The sequence below is a fragment of the Dermacentor albipictus genome, chromosome 6, assembly GCF_038994185.2.
Source record: "Dermacentor albipictus isolate Rhodes 1998 colony chromosome 6, USDA_Dalb.pri_finalv2, whole genome shotgun sequence".
Classification (NCBI taxonomy): Eukaryota; Metazoa; Arthropoda; class Arachnida; order Ixodida; family Ixodidae; genus Dermacentor; species Dermacentor albipictus.
Window position 1 is genome coordinate 14,692,985 of NC_091826.1, and position 20,045 is coordinate 14,713,029.

At 46.3% G+C, this 20,045-nt stretch overlaps 1 protein-coding gene and 1 non-coding gene across 2 annotated transcripts in view; one reads left to right on the forward strand and one right to left on the reverse strand.

The window, feature by feature from the left end:
- LOC139060796 (uncharacterized) overlaps nucleotides 1-20,045 on the reverse strand; it is a 172,159-nt gene that overhangs the window by 141,276 nt on the left and 10,838 nt on the right. The gene's annotated exons all lie outside the window — the stretch shown is intronic.
- On the forward strand, nucleotides 17,782-17,854 carry TRNAT-CGU (transfer RNA threonine (anticodon CGU)). The gene has a single exon. It is a non-coding gene; the product is annotated as a tRNA-Thr (tRNA).

Below are 20,045 nucleotides of genomic sequence, written 5' to 3' on the forward strand. Positions count from 1 at the left end.
ACATGGCGCCAGGTCCCGTGCTTTTTTTTCTCCAAGGAGATTCAACAGTGTGGAAGGAACGCCCGTGATTTGTATGCGTTCGCTCGCTTGCGCGATGCCATCGTCATTGTACGTTTTGAGAACTGTAAACACATGCCAACCCGGAAGCGCAGAGTTTCCGGCAATAATGAACAGAGCGAAATCTGGCGCCAGGCTATGCAAGTTTGTTATAAGACACCGTGATAGCCCGAGAATATGAGGGTATGTAACGTTCGGCTAGTCGTGAACAGTAAATGCTTTCTTGGAATTTCCTTCACACTAAATGTTGATGCTGACGTAGTGCAGGTAGAATCATTTGCTGGCTCAAATGATGATAGGCTAACGAAGAAAATGGAAACATATCACTGATACCTGCACTCACTGAGCTGAGAACTTCGTTCCTCCAAATTTGTCGATCCGCAAGTACCGCGTTTACTAGGGTGGTTGCTTGGGCTAGTTGGTAATTCATATATGGTATGGTATGATGAACTTTATTAATGTCCTGAAGATCAACCCTTAGGTTGACGCAGGCGGCTCCCACGTCGGGACAGTAAGGTTTAACCTTACCGCCGTATCATGGGCCTTCTGGACGGCCTGTACTTGATCGGAAAGAACTCCACTGTGTAGGACTCGCTGCCACCAGTCTCTCTCCTTGTCACAGTCTGTGAAAGTCACAGGACACTGCCAAAGCATGTGATCCAGAGTAATGATGCCATTACACTTCTCGCAATTGATTGGTATCTCTCTTTCAGGATATATCTTGTTAATAAAGTTTGGACTTGGATAAGTTCTTGTTTGCAGCAATCTCAGAGTCACCGCTTGAGCTCTATTGAGCTTAGCGTGTGGCACTGGGAATTCCCTTCTGTTCATGTAGTAATGCCTTGTGATTTCATTATATGTAAGTAATTGGTCCCTGTTCTCCACCTGTATATTATTAAGGTCCTGGTCGCGTAGTGCACGGATAGTAAGCCCTCGTGCAGCTGCGTTAGCCATCTCGTTTAAATTCTTCCGAGATGGATCGACAGACCCCATGTGCGCAGGAAACCAGCGGATTTCGATCTCTTGGCTGTCCAACTCACCGATCAGCTGGGCAGCCCTTTTGGTTACAAAGCCATTGGTAAAGTGTCTAATAGCCATCTTAGAATCGCTGTAAATCTTCGTCCACTTATTATTCCTTAAAGCCAATGCTATCGCTACTTGTTCCGCGACTGTCGTGTCTTTAGTCATGATTGTAATAGCATCCCGAGTGAGACCATCTGCATCTACTACTACTGCCGTAAAGGCTTTCTTTCCTCTGACCCACGCAGCATCTACAAATGCCGCATGTTCTCTGTCGTGTTCTATCTCTTGCAGGAGAGCTTTGGCCCTTGCCTTTCGTCTTTCCAGGTTGTGCACTGGGTGCATATTTCTGGGGAAAGGAGTCGTCTTGATTATCTCTCTTATGCTATCTTTTAGTTCTACTGTGCCTTCACCTGAAATTTTGGATTCGGTTGGGCACCATCCTACCTCTTCTAGTATTGCTCTACCTGGCCTTGTTCCAGAGAGCCTCTCTCTGTGGGCAATTTTCTGAGCTTCAATTATCTCGTCTATTGTGTTGTGGAGCCCCAGTTTCATTAATTTGTTATCCGGGGTGTTAATCGGTAGCCCCACTGTTGTTTTGACAAGCCTTTTAATTAATCTGTTCAACTTGTTTAGCTCTGTCTGTGTCCAAATGAGCATCCCAGCTACATATGAGAAGTGGCACAAGGCGAAAGCGTGGACCAGTCTCATGGCGCTCTCCTCTCCCAGCCCTCTTTGTCTGTTAGTGATTCTCCTTAGCAGTCTTATTACCTCCACAGTCTTGCTTGTGATGTGTCGTATTGTTCTTCCATTTGCCCCATTTGCCTCCAGGAATAACCCTAAGACTCTTATGGATTCTACTTGCTTAATAGATTTGCCTGCCTTCGTGGTTAGTACTAACCGGGGTTCTTCTTCGGGAACGTATCCCCTCGGTTTTCTACCCCTTCTTCTGTTCTTGAGTACAAGGAGTTCAGACTTACTAGCAGAGCATTTGAGTCCCATGTCTTCTAAAATAGACTCTACCTCATAAATGCTCTTCTGAAGTCTGCTTTCCGCATGTCCCATACTTCCTTCAGCGGTCCATATCGTCACATCGTCTGCATAAATGGTAAAGTGAATGCCCTCTATCCTTTTTAGTCCCTTTGCCACTTTTGACATGGCCAGGTTGAAAAGCATAGGTGACAAGACCGACCCTTGTGGCGTCCCTCTGTCACCGAGATCCATCTTCTTTGATACAATATCCCCGAATCTAAGATGAGCTGAACGATTGCCAAGAAAGGCTTTAATCACTTCATAGAGTTTTCTCCCCAATCCCAGTTCGGAAATCACTTCAATTATTGCTCTATGCTTAATTCTGTCAAAAGCTTTTTCGACATCCAACCCCAAGAGAGCTCGAGTGTTTGTTGGTTTAGCCAATAGCAGTTGATGTTTGATTAACAACATGGCATCTTGTGTGGACAAGCCTGATCTGAAACCAATCAGATTGTACGGTAGGATGTCATTGTCCTCCACATATTTCGTTAGCCTGTTCAATATGACATGCTCCATTGTCTTCCCTAGACATGATGTTAAAGAAATTGGCCTCAGATTATCCAAGTTGAGTTGCTTGCCCGGCTTTGGTATTAAGATAGTACTGGCCGTCCTCCATTCTTCTGGATATACCCCATCTTTCCATAGGTCATTAATGTATGTGGTCAGATATTTTATTGATTCGTCGTCCAAATTCTTAAGCAATCTGTTAGAGATTCCATCCGGGCCAGCTGCTGACCTACTATTCAGATCATACAGTGCCGTGCGTACCTCACTTTCGGTGAATTCTTGATCCATATATTTGCATTCTAACCCTAAGTAATCGGGATAACTCACATCCTGATCTTTCCTGAGAGGCAAGTATTTAGTAGCCAGTCGCTCCATTATGCTCTCTGCGCTTGCAGTCTGACTTTCCTGGTGTACCAGTTTCGCCACTGCCGTGCGTCTATTCGATTTAGTGCCTTTTTCGTTGAGCAGATGCCTGAGCAGACTCCAATTGCCTCCACGTTTTATCCTTCCGTCTACACAATTGCAAACCTCATCCCATTTTTGTTTCTGCAAGTATCGTGCGTGTTCCTCTATATTCTTATTGAGCTGAGCAATTCGCTTCCTAAGTCTCCTGTTTAAGCGTTGTGATTTCCATCTTTGTAAAATCGATTGCTTGGCTTCGATCAAATGCGCCAATCTACTATCAATTTGTTCGACCTCTTCCTCTGTCTCTATAGCCTTAGTTGCTGCATTCAAGTCGTCCCTAAGCTGAGCTACCCACTCTTGTAGTCTGATGCGCCCCTTTCTATCTGTGTCTGCTCTGTCTTTTCTGATTTTTCTAAAGTGATCCCAGTCTATGTAAGTGAAATGCTTTACATCCACCCCCGTCGTTTCTACCATTATGTGTAGTATGTAATGGTCGCTTCCTAGGTCCGTGCCAGAGTTTATCCAGTCTGCCCTGGGTAAGTTATAAGTAAAGGATAAGTCCGGGGTAGTGTCCCTACACGTGGAACTGCCACACCTGGTAGGAAAGGCTGGGTCCGTGATAAGAGAAAGGCCTAAATCTGTGGCGAGATGCCAGATTCCATCCCCTTTCTTACTACTCCAGCGGTAACCCCAAGATTGGTGTGGGGCGTTGAAATCCCCTCCTATTATGAGTGGCGCAGTTCTGGCTACCCTCATGGTCTTATTAAAGATGGCTCTGAAGCTCTGTCTCATCTCTCTGGGACTGCTATATATGTTGAGGCAGAACAAGCTTTGCGCTTTACCTCTGTGCCGTTTTAGGACCAATTCTATAAATATGTATTCAATTTTACTCGCCCCTAATTTTAGATCGTGCTCTATGTAAGGAATTTTCTTGTCAATTAGGGTGGCAATTCCTCTGCCTGGTTCTTTTCCTTTGCAGACCGAGTTGAAGCCGGACAGCCCGATCTCCTCCGCTAGAGTTTCCTGCAACATTATTAATTTTGGCCTATTTTCAACCGTTTTGATTATTTGTGCTAGTGACGCTCTTTTTTGCTGAAATCCTCTGCAGTTCCACTGCCACACACTAAGTCTATTTCTGTTATCCATTATTATTGTCGTTGCCTCCTGACTTGCTACCCCCTGTCACTGTTCGCTTGACTGTACCACCTGCCGCTCCTGGGGGTGTTCTTGCGCTTTCGGCTTCCAAGGGCATATATTCTTCATCTTCTCCTTGGGCCTCTAGCTTTTTCAACCTTTTCTCGGCTATTAACTTCCACTTCCATGTTTTATCCACCTTAAGGTTAACGCTGTCTACCGTGTCCTTTAGGTCCCTAATTGCATTCCTAATCTCCTCCAGAACCGAGCACATCGATTCTGCCTCCGGAACTACAGCTCTCTTTTTGGGCGCCGGTGTGTCTTCTTCCTGGCTGTTCCTTATACACACCGGCTTAGCTATTGCCACACTGTCGCTTTCTGTCCTCAACCCTTTTTTCATTTCCTGAATCTGCTGCTTAAGTTCTTCATTTGCTTTCTTTAGTGATATAACCTCTCTGATCAGCTGTTCTACCCTGGCATCATTACTCTGTTCCTGCGAGGCTAGCGCACCTGTGACTTTCACAGTACCTTTGACTTTCTCGGCCCAGGTCGCTCCTGGCTCCTTTTTCTTGTTTATCTTCAGCTCCTGCTCCTCGAAGCGCACCTGCGCCTCCCGAGACCTGGAACGGTTTCTTCCCCTCGATGTTGAGCGCTGTCTTGATCTTGATGTGCTTCTCGAGCGTGAGCGCCTTCCGGCGCCTGGAGGGGTTTCCTTTGTAGGTTGGGCCGATTCCATCTCTGTCTCCACTTTGGAGCGTTGTCTTCTTCTTACTCTTACTACATATGGTATTTGGTACCGCTGCTTGCACGCCCTGTCACCTGTGGGGTGATCTTCACCGCAGAACTTGCATTTGGGAGAGCAGATATGAGCCTCCCCTGGGTCTTGCATACCACATCCCCTGCACTGCACAACATCAGGTGTTGGACAAACGTCTGATCTGTGTCCGATTCTTCCACATGCGTAACATACGTCAAATTGCTTCCTGTACAGATAGCACCTCACGAGGGTTGACCCATATTTGATGAAGTTGGGCACCCTGAATCCGTCGAAAAGGATAATAACCGATCCAGTAGCTTTGATACGTTGTGCAGCCAACGCTGTTGGGTTGTATTCATGCACAATCTTTTTCGTGATCACACTCTGACTGTCATTGAGGTTCACTCTTCTAATAACCCCCTTGCACGTAGAGTGGGGGGCTGTTTCATAAGCGCTCACTTCATATTCTGCCTCCATGATCGTAATGGACTTGATTCTCACATACCTTTCAGCATGAGAGGAGTCCGGTGTACTAACCACCACAATATTCTGTGTGAAGTTGGGGCAGACGATGTCTTCCCTCGCTTGATCTGCTGTAAGTCCGGCTGCCTCGACGATCGCTTCTCCAATAGCTGTGCTGACCTTGTTCAGGTTGAGGCCTCCCCGAGGCCTAACGATGATTTTCCTGTGCTCCTCCGGCAGTTGCGGCATTCTTGACGCCTTCACAATCCGGCGCTTGAGCTTGTCGGCCCCGGCAGCACCTTTGTTGGCGATCTCCTTTCCTTGTGATTCTCGGAACGAATTGGCGGCTCCACCAGCTGCCCAGGTCTTTTTCGCAGATCGCGATCTTCGGTTGGTGACCACCTGCCAACCCATTCTTTCCTCGCCGTCTTCTGTCTCCGAGGAGGGTTCGTCGTCCATGCGCATATCGAACATGCCGGCTTGGCGGGCTCGCGAGACCTACGTGGCGTTAGGCCCAGCGTGGCGCCCACGCGCGATGCACAGAAAAGAGGCTGTAGAAGTCCAAAAAATGCTGGCCCGCCTTGTCCAAAGGTATCCACCGATTCGGGTTAGCCTCACGAATCCGATGATAAGCTTCAATGCGTGGTCCTGCCAAAAGTGCCTGCAGAATCATTCAAAAAGACGGAGCCGATGCGGGGCACATCCGCTTTCTTCTGCTTCTTCTTCAGCACCCCTTGGTAATTCATGATCAAAAATAATTTTGAATAATTTTTACATTTGACGCAAATGCGCGCCTAGTTAAGTTGTTTCTGCAATAACTGCTTAGAACAGTAATAAAAAATCGACTTCTTACACTCGCTTTTCCTGGAGACTAAGCTATCGCCACAGATGCACGTAGTATAGTTTACTGTTGTCAAACCAATTTACTATCACCAATTGCGCATTAAACTTTTCTAAGCTTGAAAAGCATTTTTAACTGAACAAAAAATTGTGTTGGTTAAGTTTTTGCCGGTGGTTTTGCTGTTGCGAATTGCGTATGCCGATTATCTGTTTACATATTTCGCAAGTACAGGATGTTTTCTTCACTTGATTGACTGTTGCTTTCTAGGTACTGGTACCCTACTAGAATGTTTTTTTAACGCTTTTTTTTGCCCACGGTATTTTGAACTTTTAATTTGTTTTGCTTATTTGCTTTTCTTAACACGTTCTCCTAAGCGCAAATGTAGATGTTAGTTAATGTCTACTTGCTTGCAGCCGTGTATACCGTAAACGCCTTTCCCAGAGCGACCTTGCTTCATTATGCGCACGAGTTACGCCAATCAACATATTAGCTGGTGGACCGAAACCAGCCTTCAACAATAAGTACTATAAGGGTATCATCAATTCGTGCGTTAAATATTAAATAATAAGCATAACACCGAATAAAAACAAATCTGAACTGTCATCAACATGGTCTCCAAGCAGAATTTATTCTTTTTCTTTCCTCTGCCGTTGAATTCTGCATTAAGCTTAGAGCGGCTATGCCTCAGATTCTTTCTTCGCGGGCTTTTCTCGTATAATGCAAAATTTGCGCTATGTCAGCTAAAGTAGGCAAGAAAAACAATTATAAATAGCTAGCAGGAGCTGGAAACGTTGCAGGATTTGAAACTGTTGGAACAGAAACCAGGCGACAAAAAATAAAATAGAAATAACAAAACAAACGCATCCATGTATACACCTTTAGCGTGGCGCTCTTGGTTTTGGCTATAAGAGAAACGATATAATGCTTCACTTTTGTGCATGTAGCAAAGGGATTTCAGGTGCAAAGTCGCTGCATTGTCCAAATAACGGCGGGACCTTTTCTTCAATACCCTTTGAGCGAACCCTGGAACGCATCGTATACATTTCGGCGTTCCCAGGGTCTGAACCCGCCTTGACCCGTTTCCCTTCCGTGTTCTGCCCCGCCGGGTTCGAAAAGTGTGGCAGGTTGAAAGCTTAACCTCGACCCAGATTCCGCGCAGCTGGAGCGACGGATCAGCTGGCGGGAAGCTACCGCTGTGCTAAGCACGTGAACAGCGCCACCGTTGTCGAGAGCGAACGCGACAATGCGTTTTAAAAAGGGTGCTGATTGTAAGGCTGCCAGCATAAATCAGCGCACCTAAAGCACTCCTACCAGCACACACACACAAAAAAAAAAAGAACTCGTGGGATATTACAGTCCCAGATTCAGTCGTGTAGTTGATACAGGTATGCACTTGCAGAAGGCTCATAAGGCGTCGTTTCGGAAGCGGCTCGCACCCGATTGTATAGCGGTCTACGCAGCGTCGTGCCTGAATTACTGAATAGGGTACATTGCTTAAACCTTCCTAACTGCGCCTCATTCTTTTATCACTTCCTTTCTTCACACAAATATTGGTCCCGTGTTAATGACCGAAGTATACCTTGGAAACACATTTGCTTTCCTCGTAGAAAGCCCCAAGTTCCTAGCTGTTATACTTGGATGTGTAGCAAGGCCGCAATTAGCTGCTGCTTGCATATACTGGTATAGGATTAAATGGATTGAGCAAAATGTGAAGAACAGATGGAGGAAGAAAACTTGGAAATATCAGTACGCATGTGCTGCAGATAACCTATTCGGAGCTACGTGCGCCTCTCCGCGCATGCGTCTATGGTCCCTCTTTCCTTCTTTCTCTCTTTTCTCTTTTCATGGTTATCACATCTTCCGTAAGCGTGATGGTACATATGACTGTGCGCATGAGTGTGCGTATGACTAGTATACGTGTGAGTATTGCTTCCTTGCTGACGCGTGCATTGGTCATTTTGCTTTTTGGAATGAACGTAGTTTAGTGTAGCTTATGTGTATAAGCACCATATGGCCTTAAATAAGGCAGGAAAGTAGACACGAAGTGTTTTAATTGTGCACAAACAAGGAAAGTCTCAGGCCAGCCTTTCAACACGTGCCTTTTTCGAAACGTTGGCTCTATAGCGTGAGGCATCCCTTGTTTTACCACCGTTGCTCACCTTACGGGCCTGAAATTTGGACAAGACATAGATGTACGTCAGGGCGTCACATTTTGCTAATGCTGTGGTGAGTTCCCTTGATGCGCGTTCGTGGGCTTTATTTCTGGAGCTCTCATCTAAATAAATGGGAACGGGGAAATCGTTGTGCTCGGCATCCAATACGCCAATTTTCAGATTCTTCAAAATCACACACACACACACACACACACACACACACACACACACACACACACACACACACACACACACACACACACACACACACACACACACACACACACACACACACACACACACACACACACACACACACACACACACACACACACACACACACACACACACACACACACACACACACACACACACACACACACACACACACACACACACACACACACACACACACACACACACACACACACACACACACACACACACACACACACACACACACACACACACACACACACACACACACACACACACACACACACACACACACACACACACACACACACACACACACACACACACACACACACACACACACACACAAACGCGCACACACGCACACACGCACACACGCACACACACACACAAACGCGCACACACAAACACACACAGCAATTGAAGAATCAAGTTTATAACTCTATATGGCAGCAATAAAAAAACATACCGAAATTCCGTAAATTGCACCTTTTTTATTTATAATGATGAAAGAACGGCAGATTATATTACACCACTGTGAAGTATACATGTGATTTGTGAGAAAGACTTTTGCAAGCTTCCTTGCTAATGCCTTTAGTCCCGATTCCCGTGGATATTTCTGTAAATACACCAATATACTGCTATTCAATTCTATTCTGCGGGGTGATCAGTTTTTAGGGTTCCGGAACCTTTAAAAATCGCATGTGGTAGATAGCATAATTCTTGTCCCTGAGCTGAATTATTCGAAGAGTCGAACACTACTAGCACGAGAACCCGAAACACATATTCATCTAATTACCAAACATCTGCTAATTAACTTCCTAATTAGTTAATTTATGGCACATGCTGCAATTTACGAATTGTGGCCGGTAAGCTTGCAAGACATATCCACTTGAAGTGGATCTAAAGGGTGACATCAATTTGAAGTATGATTTCCCAATTCGTGGGACGAAATGCATGGCCGTTCCAGTTACTTCTGTGCTTCAACACATAAAAAACAAAAACAAAAAAACTTTTGTTAAAGAAGTGTAACAACAGCGCATTTTTACGGTGAGTTTGATGGCGCGCATCTTATAACTGGTGTAATGCTGGAAATTCATTTCAAGTGAATACGCCTTGCAAGCTCACCGGCAACAATTCTTAAATTGAAATGTGGGCCGTAAAATGATCAATTAAGAAGGTAATTAGTGAACTTTTAATTATTTGGAGATGGGTTTCGATTTCTCGTGCAAGTAACGTCCACCTCTCTGAATAATCCAGCTCAAGGACAAGTATTACGGTGTCTGTGACAGGCGATATCTTTAAATTTCGGGAAGCTTCAAGGAAGAAATGATCACCACATTAGCAGCAGAGTGATGAGGTAAAGTGATCAATTCGGCACGTTCTAAGTAATAGGATTGGTTCGGCTGGCGCTTAAATGAGTTAACAGAGATCACTGAAAGATACCTTTGTCTCTTTTACCTTGCTTTAGCTCGCCTTCACCCTGCTACGCACTTCAATTATGTGGTTCGTGATTACCAGATTTTTCCTCGCGCATGATATGATATATATTAGGTACAAATGAAACAATATAAAAGAGAAAATTCATCTTGGGGCCACCTTCCTGTCTCTTTGTCTATGTCTGCCTCTTGATTTTTCCTACTCTCAAGTTTGCTGGCATTCTCCTAGCATAATCATCTTGGGGAAGCAGCGTAACGCAGACATGGGCAAGAACCAGGTATGTTCATGTAGGAAACTTGCTTAAGAATGTAGCACTACGTAACGAACGGTAGCTATCACGGTAACTTGGTCTCGCTATGACAGCTTGCAAAGAGAGACAGCCACTAAAGGGCCCCTAATTGCAACCGACATTTCCGAAGAGGCGTTCCCCTCACCAGTAAACCGGGGTGGGGGGGGGGGGGGGAGGAGGCGATCGCGTGACAGTTCCGCGTGAACCGAGAAGGCCGCTCGTTGTTATGCTAACTACTTTTCGTCCTGACGCGCAAGCGGGCGCAGATATTTAGAACAGATGCCGGCTCAGCCGTGCATGGACGCTTGCGCATATCGTATTCCGGATGCAGGTCCCTTTCTTTATTCTCGGCGCACACATAACGGTGTACGGTAAACGTCGACTCTCTGCAGGGCTCCGGCGTCTCCAAGGAGCCCGTGCGCGCCATCTGACGACGTAACAATGCACCAGACACGGGACAGTTATAGATGGCGTCGCCCGCGGATGAAAAATTTCACACAGGGTAAGGCACAGACAAGGGGTCCCGGCGAAGGCCTACATATCCCTAAACGGTACCGCCGTTGTGCGCGAGTAAAATACTGACAACCATCGAAAAGAGAGACAGAAAAAGAAAACTGCTATAATAAAATGCGGAGTCATGGCGCGGCATGCAGGGGAGGACGCCTAAAAAGGCGACGGGGTCGAAAGAAGCTGGGCGCAAAAAGAGACACGCAGAAAAGTTTTGAGGGGGAGACGACGACCTAAACTGGGCGGATGCGGAGTTTTTGGGTCCGATTTCCGGTGTCTTTTGTGATGGCCGCTAGAGGACGCAGCGGGAAGCGCGTAGCGGAGAGGGAGAGTGCGGGGGGTGGTTTGAGATTAGTGACCTGCAGCTATGCGGCCGGCCGTGCGGGGTCAGGACGATGCGTCGTCCCACTGCAGGGGCAGTGCGAGGTTCGTTTTGCCCAAGTACAAAGTATGCTGGTAGACTGGACATCATCACAGACTCAAGTTGGGCAAGAAACGCACTGCTTGCACTACGCGGTTCATCGATCGTGCTCGCTTGCAAAAGTAGTCGTTTACAATCCTGTTGAGTTCTCAAAGGTTCCTTGCTGAGTTTACGCAGTCCTTAATGAACTTTCCAAAAGATAATAAATTTCGCCTTATAATGTTTGTCAGGGAAATATTTGAAAACGAGAACTTATCGTGCGTCGCATCAGTGTTTGTCCGAACGACTCTGCCTGTTCCACGTTCCCTTACAGATTGTCAGTCCACTGTCCGGTTTGATAAAATATCCAAAGAATTCATTGTACCTTTTCTTCGATTCACACAAACTTTGTTTTCGCATCTACAGGGAGATAAGGTAATTTGCAGAAAAACAGATAGACTGGTGGGTGGGTCAGTTTCCTCTGGGCTACTGAAAAGAAAGGAGGAATTATGCATAATAAGCTAAAAAATTATTCTATATGAGAATGTGCTAGAAGCAAGCCATAAGCAACTCTATGCAAAGCGTCACGCGCGAGGCAAAGGAACCACGTCAGCCGCCAGTATACGTGAATGCTAAGCGCACAACACACCGCCGCGGGGCACCCGAACCGAAGCAGCTCCGGTCCAGTGCCTGTGCCCCTCATTCACCTCGTCGGCAGCTCCGTGTCGGCGCTGAGCTAAGTGACCACGTCAAACTGTGGCGCGCACGCCATGTACACCCCTGTGGTCATTGCAGGTCCGAGCACATGGGTGTGGTTATCACCTACAAAGTCCACACAGTGACCGGCCCCCCCGCGGACCCCTCCCTCTCCTATTCTCCTTACCCACCCCGAAAGTCAAAAAGCACCGCCACGCCACGCGTCCGGCCTTTGCACACGGTGTGGGTACGCCGATTTCGTGCCAGCGCATTTTTTTTTAAATTTTACGCGGAAACGTAGTGGACACTGCGCTAGTGTGTGTTCTTGTCGGGTCCACGCGTGAGGCTATCGTACACACGCACAAAGAAAGAAACTGTTTGATCTTGCATTGCTGGAAAGTGTGGAGGGGACTTTCGATGTGTACGCTAGGGAGGTGGCAGGCGTGCGTTGGCAACAGAAGTCGGGGCCGCAAGTGGAACGGAAAACGATTTGGCGCAGATTTTCGCTTTCGATTTCACGTGTAGGGGCGGGTCTGTTGTGGTTAGGTCCGGTTCGCGGACTGCCCAGTCCGGTGGGTCCGAACAGTGCCACCTGTGGCACGGGCGCTTTTTCCTCTGCGATTGCACAGTGCGATCATGGTGTGACGCAGAACGTCGATACAGTTATCTTTCCTTTCTTTGGAAAAGTAACGCGTGCATGGTTTGATGACGGCTATCGCGACAGCAGCTTAAACTTGAAACACAAGTTTAAAGATGCGATTGGTTGGTTGCAAACTTTAGGTGGGTCTTCTAGAACTTGATGACAACATGGCTGCGGTCGCAGCCGTATTCGAACAAAGAGGTTTTACTAGCACTGAACGTGAACGTGATTTTAGGAAAGTCTTAGACCTCGAGACCCTGAAAGAAATGCTGTCAAGCCTAAGAGCGCCCTAATTAATTTACTATAACAGATTTTCTACGAATCAGTCTCAGTTCAGAGGTGTATGTGTCAGGACGGCACGAGCCCCACATGACGTGCTCGGTCCAAAACGCTAGTTATACGATACATCCACGCGGCCACCTTCTGCGTCATGACGTTTTGACAAATACGGCTCCTTGAAATGAAACTGAAACCGATTTGCAGAAAAGCTATTTTATTGAGCGCGCTCTGAGGCTACCCATAGCTTCTTTTTTCTAGGCTTTCGAGGTCGAGGACTCTCATTTAAAGCGAGAAGAAAACAAAATGACAGGCGGGAAATGTCGCTACAGTATTTCAACGGCCCTGCACTCGAGCTTCCCAACGGCTGCGCGGTTCCGGCCTCGCTGCAATTGCAAGCTTCAGGCAAACACGAACTCTCGCGGCTACGGGGAAGTGAGGTGTGCAATCCACTCGCCACCCGATCGAGCTCGTGCATCCTCGTCGGTGCTCGTCAGCGGATACGAAGCGACGACGCCCAGGACATCCGCCGATGTCGGGACGGGCAGCTGCCTCAATATCGGCGGCCGCTCCTTTGCAGCCACCGTCGGGCTTCCTTCCCGATCGGCGACGAAGCCACGGCACGACCAGATTCCCTCTGTGTACGGGAGGCGTACAACGCGGCTTCGTGCACGAGGCACGTGTGTTCATCAGGTGAGACGCTTCGTACTTTGCTTGACAGCTTATCCTCCTTTAAACGTGTCACCGGTCAGAAAATGCGTCAAACTACGCTGGCTCTCACTCATATCATGGTAGACTGCCCGATCACTGATCAGATGAGCGTCCGTCCAAACTGCAAGTCCTACGCGTAACAAAAAAGAAGAAAATACATCGCCACGTTTTATTTATATTTAAAACCAGAGAGAAATGGGATTCTCTCCCTTGAAGTCTTGACAGCTTATCTCTTGTTACAATCGCTTAATCTATGTACTGCTTTAGCATGTACTGCAGCTGCATCCAACTTGGAGCTGTAGACCACCGGTTTTCACGAAATAGCGCTTTTGTTTTTCATTACATTGGCCAATATTTGATATATTTGAAAGATATTCCAGGTAGGACTCTCACGATGAACTTATGTTTTTCTTGATCCTCAGAGCAAAACTTCGCAGAGGAAGTGGCAATGCTATAGCAACGGGCTTGGCCAGTCAGTGAACAGTGAAATTCTTTAAATTAGGGGGTTTTACGTGCCATAACCCCTTTCTGATTATGAGGCACGCCGTAGTGGAGGACTCCGGAAATCTTCAACGTGCACCTAAATCTAAGTACGCGGGTGTTTTCGCATTTCGCCCCCGTCGAAATGCGGCCGCCATGGCCGGGATTCGATCCCGCGACCTCGTGCTCAGCAGCCCAACACCATAGCCACTGAGCAACCACGGCGGGTAACAGTGAAACTCGCCTCCCCCGAAAGTGATCAACTGGAAATGCCGCCCCTGTCCGGATTCTGCATTGAAAATTAATAATGTAACGAAAGTATAAAACATAGACTCCTCCCTGTGTCCTTGGCTAAATGAATTCTTCAATTAAGTCATTAGGAGGTTTGCGCACGCTCTACCGCTTTCTCATTACATCTTAGCTTAGCCTGCGTTATGATATTTTTGCACGGCTTGGCACAGAACTGGCCTATTGGAAGAGAAGATCTCTCGTTTCAGAAAACTCGGGTGCGCGAAGGGTCTCGTTATTTGAAATAAAGTCGATTTCGCCCTTTGGATATTGCAACTAGACTTACGCATACATTTTTCAGAGTGAATTTTTTCAAATCTCCTAAATCACTTTGGAATGGGCACCGCAGTAGATTTCAATTTCTATTCGAAAAAATAAATCTGCCCTATACATACAGGACAAAAGCAAACCGGGAACCAAGAACGTCTTTTTCGAGCTGTACCCGTTACCACGAATGCGTACCAACTCGCCCAACTTTCCATCTTGGTTCAGTATAGAACATAAAAGAAAAATTGTTTTGTGAACCAGCCGGTAAGCTTTGTACAGTGGCTCAACGAGCGACTTGACGTGTCACCGTTTGTTTTTCCCGCGTATTTGGCGGCGCGTGGACTCAGCTTTATGTTATTTGCTACCGACGCAATTCCAGAATTATAGTTCGTTTGGTACGCCATTTCTTTCTCGTATTACAATTATTTTTTCGTTATTTTTTTATTGCTTAAAGGGTCTGCGTTGGGATTGCCACAGCTAGTCCCTACACTCTATAAACAATAAAATGCGTATAAAAATTTGAAAGACCGCGCCATGTAAGGCAGGTGCAGCGCATTGCAGGGAAAGCCTACGAGAGTATACGTGATAGCACGTTTGCTTATATACGGTCACCTCTAAATTTGTACCGTGCAGCATTCGACATCGTACATGATATATGTCCAAAAACAAACCAACTAGACAACCTTAATTGTGTTTGCTTATACATGGCAACGTCTGAAACCTTGCCTCGTGATGAAATCTTGAGTTCCGTCATGCTCGTGAGGCGACGACGACTCTTGAAATCCCCTGTCATGGTTTCTGAATGAACCTCGTATCAACGGTAACTGTTTCTATAGGCATGTATTAGGCAACGTTCGCAATGTTTTACGATGTTGAACCCCAGCGAACCCCTTGTACGTCCGTATAGGCTCGATGTTATCGCGTTATGTACAGTGCACACTAACGGGGAGGAGATGATCACTGACTGAGACCCAAAACACAAATCGACAAGCAGAAGCGCAATCGGCCAACTAGTTTAGTGTCAGATCTTCGTAATCTTTCGTAATAATGAACGCCAAATATTACAAGACCTTGGCAACGCAAGCTACCTTGAAGTACTTCGAGGAGAGCGATGTTGAATAACCGAAAATAGAGAAGATAAAGGAAGAAACTGAGAATGGGGGCAGGCCTAAATATGGGGCTCACAAAGTTAGAAGAGAGCCTTAGAGTTTGCAAGACATCGACGCTTCGATCATTCTTTTCGGTCAAGACCCATCAGCACGGGTTCCGGTTCAGAACAATCGTTGACGAGAGAGGAAGCTGGCAACGTGTCTTCGCTAAGTACATCCAAGCCTGTATGTCAGTCCTTCCGGTGGATGATCCTTTCCGAATAGTTAACTCGGAGCGAGTCATACACTTTCTCAAGAACTCCCCGCCAATCCAGTGTTCTTACGTCGACGTCAAGGAACTAATACTACAACATCTTCAAGGAAGCTGCAGTCAAGACGGCGAAAGCGAGCATTAACTTGTAGGGATGAATGAAGTTTAAAGACGTTTACATATATTCTGTAGAATATTTATTGAATCTGCTGGGAATCTACTTGAACTCTGTGTTCATTGAATACGAGGGAGATACATTTATTCAGAAAGATGGGATTGCCATTGGGTCGTGCTTAGCTCCAGTTATGTCAGAGTTATATTTAGCGGCTGGAGACAGGCGGTTGACAGACATACTCAAGGATACAAGTGTAATGCGTTGCTTCAGATATGTTAGATGATTGTTTAGCATGCACAGACCGTAGTAAATTTAGCGCTATTAGGCCGTCTAGCCTGTGCTGAAGACGCTCCAAGAGGCACACAACTGCGTCAAATTCACGTGTCAACCATGCCAGCAGCGTTAAGAACATAATTACTGGATCTAAAATTAAGCCTTGAATATGATCACGCACGTTGGCTTTATAGAACAAGAGGAGAAAAATGAATTTGACACTACGACTCGGCTCACTCGAAGATTATAAGAAGGCACTTAAGAAATCCCGCCACAATGCAGTCACTGAAAGCCTAGACAGATAGCTAGAATTAAGAAAAGCGGATAGCTATTGATAGTATAGATTGGCAAACAGATCCTAGCACAAATGAAAAGGCCGGAAAGATTATACGAAAAGAAGAATAAATATGGAACTAAGAGACCGGTCATTCTGCCTTACGTACAATACTTGTCGCATGGTCGCTGAAGGGTATGGCGTCCCATTTCTCTTCTCAGCGGCGATCAAGCTAAGAGGCTTGTCTTGTGCAAGAAAGTAAAAACGGATAAGGAGCGGGCGAAGGGGACATGTGACGTGAAACATGCGAAAAAGTTTGTAGATCGCGAATGCAATGTGATCTACATGATCCCACTTTCATGCAGCAAGAGTATACGTGGACCAAACCGGACTTTGTCTCGATGGCAGGCTTAGAGAACAGCGATATACGTGCCAACAGATGGCCGTGTCGAGCAATGCCACCATGCACTGTACAATGCGCAAATGCGCGCCAATTTGCGGCAAGACAATCGTCGTCGCTAAAGAAAAACAAAAATTGACAAGAGAAATTCGAGAAGCCATAGATATAGCAGCAGAAAAAGGCAAGGCCGTGAGCGCCCCTTCAATCGTGCTTACCAACGGCGAAATTACATACGCACATGAGGCCTACTTATACGCGGAAAATGTTAGCAAACAGCGAGCAAGAAGGGTAAGGGCGCGATCTGATAGAATCCGTAGATTTCATTTCCCACTTTCTTCACGGAAACGCGAATGCATCGCTGTGTTTGTTTAAATACGTGATCTGATCTGACAATAAACCAGTTGGTAGTTCGCGCCTTCGTACCCAGCCATGGGTTGATATTGTCCTCTTTAGTGTGTGCTGTACTTAGCACAATAACGATAAACGTGCGCTAATTAACCCCATTCATTGCTCTGTTAAATGTCCGTGTAGGTGTTTGCTTTATAAGCAACGTAGATTAAACCCGACTGCAGACAGTGAAGTCCAAAAAGATGCCTTTAGGTAGCATGTGTGGGTTTATTGACCGGTTGCCTTCAGCCCCGAAAAATCACGTTCTCGTGACGCCTGTAGCAGAAAGGATGTTCCACATCCGCCGCCAAAGTTTGTGTGTGGTGGCGCTGGCTAACACTCCCAGGGTTCTACTAGGAAACATAAATACGTAAGAAAGGGGATGGTGAAACGGCGCCGCGGTAGCTCAATTGGTAGAGCATCGCACGCGTAATGCGAACGTTGAGGGTTCGGTTCCCACCTGCGGCAAGTTGTTTTTTCATCCACCTTCATTTTGCCATTATCACTTCTTTACTGCATTTATTAAGCGCAGGTAATTCTCCTACGTTGTCCTTGGTGTTAATGTTTATTGGCTTCTGATGATATGACTATATATATATATATATATATATATATGCAGCACCATGGTGATATTGTTTGCCGTCGCTTGCCGATACTCAGATTATGTTTTTATTCTACGTAATTACATAATCACTCCTAATTACTTAGGCAACTTTTCAAATATTACAATTAGGTGAAAAGTGTGAATGAGAAAATTGTAGAGCAACATGAAAAGCTCTCGATACAGCTTTCTGTTGCTCAATACGCGCTACATAAAAGTGTTTTTCCGAGCGTGAAAGCACCCTGCAATGTATGCGACTCTTTTTCAAGTGCGGTGCTTTAAATAATGAATGAATGACTGAGTTGCCCTTTAGTACTCGTTGAACAAGTAACATTCTGTGTTTGTGTCCGATAGCTGCTTTTCGAAATTCTGCCGCGGGAACGTAATCTAAGAATTAAACTTACCAAGCGTACCTTTAAGGCGTGTCTCTTTAATCATTCATTGCTACCAATCTCATTGCTGTGCTCAGGCTGTCTTTTACGTCACGCACACGTGACCGTTTATGTCTAGAGCCTACAGAGAGAATGGATCCCTAAACAAATATTTTTCTCCTCCATTTGATAACAGTTAGTTAACTTGGCAGAAAGCGAAATAATTATTTCGTTATCAGGGATATGATTCCTTCCCTCGTTGTGCCGTGTGCAAAAAGAAGCGCAAAAACAAAATAGATATAATTTCGAGCTGTTTACATTTGCAAATTACCACCGCGATTTTAGCAGTTTTTTTTTTTTTTTTCGCAGGCGAGAACTCGAACCGAAGTGTAGCTTAGTGAAAGTTACACAAACTGATTCGTGCCGAGACTCCTGCAAGAGGCGTAGCCGAAAGCCTAGCGAAATCCGGTAGACAAGGCTCGGCTTGGAAGCACGCCGTACTGAGAAAAACAACTGCTCGAGCGCGCGCATTTCCCGGAATTAGGCCATGTCGAGCAAGCGATCCACAGACACATTTTCATTTTCCTTTCTGTCTCAAGTCTCCTTCTCTCCACGACTTCCACCCGCACGCTCTGTCTCTCTTTCTGTGGCCGCGCGACGTCCTTTTGTAAAGATTTTGGAAAATCTAGAATGTCGGCGCAGAAAAGGAAGTGAGAGAGCGTCAGGCGGAGGAGGAGAGAGGCTGTCAAAGAGAACAAGAGATAAATAAAAGTTGCTAAGAAAGCAGTTAAAACAAACGAATTTAGAGAGCCCGCTTTCGAACAGAGACGAGTGCGAGCGTAGTCAGTCTGGCATCTTTACACGTATTTTTTTTAATTCTCGTTGCGAATTCTAGGTGTGCACGCCTCACGAACCCGCGACGTTCACGAGGGGCACGGAGATAGAGAGAAAGGAGGAGAATATTAAACTCCTCCCTATTTTTTCGCGCAACCATCTGACCCCACCCCCCAGAAAACATGCCTCAAAGAGATTTGAAGCGAGCGAGCGAAGGAGAGAGATTGAACAGGAGAGGAGGTTCGGGGTGGGATGCGAAAGAGCAAGGAAACGCGCCTCTTTCGTCCTCGCCTCCCGCTTACCTTCGCTCGGCGACTGCTCCCTCACTCACGCCGAAACGTCGCCCCTCGGACTGCTCTTCTTCCACGCCGAGTTGGGACCCCCTCCTCCCATCACATCGCAACGTGCAAAATCACAACTGCAACGAGGGCCTACGAAACACGCAAGCGTCGTGGCAACCGCTGCGTAGATGCCGAGTACGTTATTTTTTATATTTGAAAGGGAGGGGGGGAGGGTAGGTTGCAAGGCGAAGGAAGCAAGGATGAGGGTGGGACCGCTGTGGGCACATCTCTCCCCCGAAGTGGAGAGAGCGGCCTACTGAAAAATGGGAGAGGGATAACTGCCGCACACTTGCATCAAAACTACGAGGCAAAGGGGAGGGAGGGTACAGAGTTGTATAGGGGGAGCCGAAATAAACGATCATCTCTCCCTCTCTCCCGTTCTTGTTTTCCTATGTAAAAGCACGAAGTTAAAATGAAAAAAAAACACGTAATCAAAAGCGCCGGAATAGGGACGCTGTAGAATTACGCCAAGTGAAGGATACGACTGAAGGGAATAAAAAAATAAAGTTTCT